At 36.1% G+C, this 4,846-nt stretch overlaps 1 non-coding gene across 1 annotated transcript; it reads right to left on the reverse strand.

The window, feature by feature from the left end:
• Positions 1–3,364: 3,364 nt before the first annotated feature.
• LOC121204129 (small nucleolar RNA R71) lies at positions 3,365–3,471 on the reverse strand. The gene has a single exon (XR_005899057.1). It is a non-coding gene; the product is annotated as a small nucleolar RNA R71 (small nucleolar RNA).
• Between the last annotated feature and the right edge of the window lie 1,375 nt (positions 3,472–4,846).

Genomic DNA, 4,846 nt, shown 5'->3' on the forward strand with positions numbered 1-4,846 from the left:
TGAATCATTTCTATTTTCATTTCCATTTTGGAAACCTACATTCATTTCCAAATGATCCTATTTTTCCATTTTGGAAAAAAACATAATCATTCCTAAATATTTCCCATTTCTCTTTTCCTATTCATTCTGTTCATTTCTTATTCAAACATGCAATTCATTTATCATATCAACAAGCTAGCGGAGGGACCAATTGGACATATATATTTAGGGTTCAAATGATTTATAATTAATCTCTGGCTTTTCACCTATTAATTATAAACTCATTTAGTCACGAACTCATTCCATTATACTATGGTGATTGAGCTCTCCCTAACGACATACCATTACGTAAACATCTACTCAATGCTCATCCAATGACCTTGTCATAAATGTGTTATCCTCATAGGATATCCTCGATCTCTTTGGGATAATATTTACTCTCCCAATATGATTCTATTTTATCTCATGGTAACCATTATGTCTTTCTTCATGAAAAGTCAATCACTATCAAATAGTGATCAAGTCATTCATCACAAAGCTGAAAAACTCGTGGTCACATTTGATTTCATCAACCATGTAATGCTTATGAGAGGATATCATTTACCCATGTCTCAGATTATGAATTCCACTATTGTGAATGACACTACATATTGCAGAAGTCATACACCTACACACCAACTTTCGGTTCCTTATCTATTTGAACTTAGGCTTTTACCTACATCAAAGTGTACGAGTTACACATACATAGTCTGTCATCCACTCATGATTTAGGTATACCACACTATGAACATTACAAGTCAATAAATCCATAAACAGATTCAAGATTTATTCTTATTAGGTCTAATCTGATGTACTGTCAGTCTAGGCAGTCACTTCTGAGTCTCTATCTTTTGGGAGTCATCCACTCCAATGCTCAAGACAAAGCATATCCCTTATTGGATTTTATAGACAACATATTATCTTTCAATTGGTTTGTCCATTTCCAATTAGACTAAAGGCATGTTTAGGTTCGTCTACTAATACAAGTTGTCTTTCTATATTACTATCCGACCATGTAATACACTTAGTATTAGTTCAACATTAGACAACCAGTGAGAAACATTTTCTTCCATTTTTCTTTGCGTGTAAAAACCATTTGAGGACAATAATATAAAGTATTAATGTAATTCATGAATAATTTTATTAACCAATCTATTCGAAAAATTACAAGCATACTTAGACAAAAATACTACACTTAGGGCACCAGATCCAACACTTTCAATCTTGTACAAGTGATTTAAGTTCTAACACACACTAGTTTAACAACCTCACATTTTGCCTAAAGATTAGATAACTGATAAACCGTAAATTATACATATTTTTACCCAATGTTTAATGCATTTTATGGATGATTTTCTATTACAATTGGTGAATTCGATGCTCCTAATGCTTTAATTTCATGTTTTATACTTAAGAGAGCACATAAGAGTGAAAGGAACGAGAAACGAGCCAAAAATGGAGAATATGGGCCAAAGTACGAAATCAACATGGCCTGGACCTCCTCACACAGGCAGATCACACGGCCGTGTCAAATTGGCAGGCTCGAGCACGGCCTGAAGTAATCCCACACAGGTGTGTCACACGGGCGTGTCCCTGCAGAGTCCAAGTTGAGTCTAATTCGGAAAAGGCTAATTTTGAGGGCTTTTAGACATTCCAAAGCCTATAAATACACCCTAGAGGAGGAAGAATAGAGGGGACACAGAATAGGGAGTAAGGAATTACTCTAAGGAAGCCGATTAATCCATCTCAGAAGCTGGATTCACCATCAAGACTGAAGATCTCTCCTCGATTCCCCCTATAGGAGTTTTGGGTTTTCTTTATGTTTTGTATTCTTTACTATTTTGAGATGTTTTCTTATTTAGTTATGAACTAAAACCCCTAAATACCTAAGGGGAGTGAAACCTAAGACGAATCTTGTTATTATTTTCTGAATTGTATAATAAATTTTAACTTGTTCTTAATTATGTGTTCTTAATTCTTGTTTTAATATCCCAGGATGCTGATTCAGGATAAGCTCTTATTCAAAGGAGGTATAGACCCTGTCTAAGAGTACATTTGTCATAATTAAGTGGAGTTGATTGCGCACCTAGACATAGGGTGACAAGATTTTGTCAGATTAGGGTGAAACCTAATAAGGGGATCCATAGATCGAGTTAATGCAACCCTAGAGTGTTAATTAAAGAAAAGTCTCAATTATTCAATCTAGGGATTAGACGTTATTAGTCTTGAATAGGGATAATAACTTAACTTAGGGATCTCTACGGAATAAGTTAAATGAATAAATCGTCCGATTCAGAGCCAGAATAACAAGTACAGTCTAGGTGGATTTTTCCTTAGGTATTGCCTTCATTCAATCGATTTTTCCAAAAGCAATTCCCCAATTCTATTCTCTGTGAGTTCTTAGTTTAGATAATTAGTTAATTAAAACAAAACCTCTTTATTTTTAGGCTAGATAATAAAAAGACAGTCATTACTCGTACTTTTAGTTCCTTTGGTTTCGACAATCCGGTCTTGCTAAAACTATACTACTGTTCGATAGGTACATTTGCCTACATCGCGATAATAGTTTGTTCAAGAACGAGTAATTATAAATATTTAAAACCTATCACAAAATCACGCGATTATGTTTTTGGAGCCGTTGCTAGTGAACTAAGATATTAGGAACGCTCAATTTTTATTACTTTAGCCATTTATTTTCCTTGCAATTTAATATTTTTATTATTATTACTTATCAATTTACTATTTTCCTTCTCTTCGCAGGTTTTTATAGTTTATGACTAGAAGAAACCCATCAGGACCATTACTTTTTGACGAAGAAATCGATCGTACAGTTCGTAGAAATCAAAGAGAAATAAGGCGAAGCTTACGATACATAGAGAACGAGCAAGAAGACAATACTCAACCCCCAACCGAAGAGATGGCTGAAAACCAAGGCAATCAGCTACCTCCTGCAATTGCGGTCAATCAAAATCCTGTTCCACGCACTATGTATGATTATGCTAAATCTTCTTTAACAAGAACTGAATAAAGCATAGTTAGACCTGCTGTAGCTGCAAATACTTTTGAATTATAACCTAACACTATTAAAATGATACAGCAATTTCTTCAGTTTGATGGTTTGCAGGATGAGGATCGTAATGCTCATTTAGCCAACTTCTTGGAACTATGCAATACATTTAAAATTAATGGTGTTTCTGATGATGCCATTCGACTTCGTCTATTCCCTTTTACATTGAGGAACAAAGCTAAACAGTGGTTGAACTCGTTACCAGGATGGTCAATTACTACTTGGGAACAAATGATCAAAAAAATTTTACTAAAATATTTTCCGCCGGCTAAAACGGCTAAAATACGTAATGATATCTCTTCTTTTGTACAGATGGATTTAGAAACACTCTACGATGCATGGGAGAGATACAATGATCTTTTGAGAAGGTGCCCTCACCATGGGTTACCGCTTTGGCTCCAAATTCAAACATTCCATAATGGTCTGAATCCTTCGACCATCAATAATAATGTAGCAAATGGTTGGCGCAGCTTCTGGCGGAACCATCAATAATAAAACACCTGAAGATGCTTATGAGTTTATAAGGAGATGTCACTGAAAACTATCAGTGGCAAGTCATGAGGACAAAGCCAACGAAAACAGCCGGCGTTTATAACGTCGATTCAGTCACCATGCTCTCTAATCAGGTAGAACTCTTAAATAAAAAGATTGGCGGTGGAACAAGCCATTCAGAATACCAACCTTATGGCCACAACATGGATAATGAAGAATTAAATTACATGGGTAATAATCCTCGACCTCAAAACAATCCTTATACAAATACTTACAATGTAGGTTGGAGGAACCATCCCAATTTCTCATGGGGCGGTCAAGGAAATCAAAGACCATAACATCCTCCGGGTTTTCAACAACCACCCTACCAACAAGAAAAGAAGCCAAACCTTGAAGAGATGCTCTCAAAGCTTATATCAGTGTTAGAAACCCATTTTTAGAACATCGAGACAGTACTTAAAAATCAACAAGCATCTATCCATGGGCTCAAAACTCAGATAGGCCAGCTTTCCAAACTAATCTCTGAACGACCACAAGGTCGTTTGCTAAGTAATACTAAACCCAACCCAAGGGAGCAGCTTAATGCGATTAATGTTCAAGATAAAGAAGGATTTGTGAAGCCTGAACCAGAATTGAGGCAAGAAACTATGGTAAGCAAAGGTCAAGGTGAAGTAGCTCAAAATACAAACAAATTAGTAAATGTCGAATATAAACCTCGTGTACTATACCCCAACGCGACAAGGAAATACCACTCAGATGAACAATTTGGTAAATTCCTTAAACTCTTAAAAAAATTACATATTAACTTACGTTTATTGAAGCCCTACCACAGATGCCAAACGCAATGAAATTTTTAAAAGAGCTTTTAGCAAATAAACAGAAGTTGGACAAGGCATCGCATGTGGAGCTAAACTCAGTGTGCTCAGCTATTCTGAAAAATAAGCTACCAAACAAACTAAAAGATCCAGGGAGTTTTATGATTCCTTGCTTAATTGGTAGTTTAGATGTTAATAATGCATTTGTAACACCCCAAACCCGGCCTAGACGTTATGACCGGATCCGGTGCGCCACATCAATGCGTTCAAAACGTTCTGTTTTACTTAGTTTGGAAAACTTAGTTGGGGTTGTAAAAGATACTTTTTAAAGCAGGTTAAGGTGAATAGAAACTGTGCACCAGGTAGGAAACCAGGAAGAAGAGGAGGTGAGTCCGTCGGACTGCTTAAGTACCAAGCTCCCTTCGGATCCAATCCTAGACATGCACACCACTAT

The sequence above is a fragment of the Gossypium hirsutum genome, chromosome A07 (assembly GCF_007990345.1).
Source record: "Gossypium hirsutum isolate 1008001.06 chromosome A07, Gossypium_hirsutum_v2.1, whole genome shotgun sequence".
In the NCBI taxonomy this organism is placed as follows: Eukaryota; Viridiplantae; Streptophyta; class Magnoliopsida; order Malvales; family Malvaceae; genus Gossypium; species Gossypium hirsutum.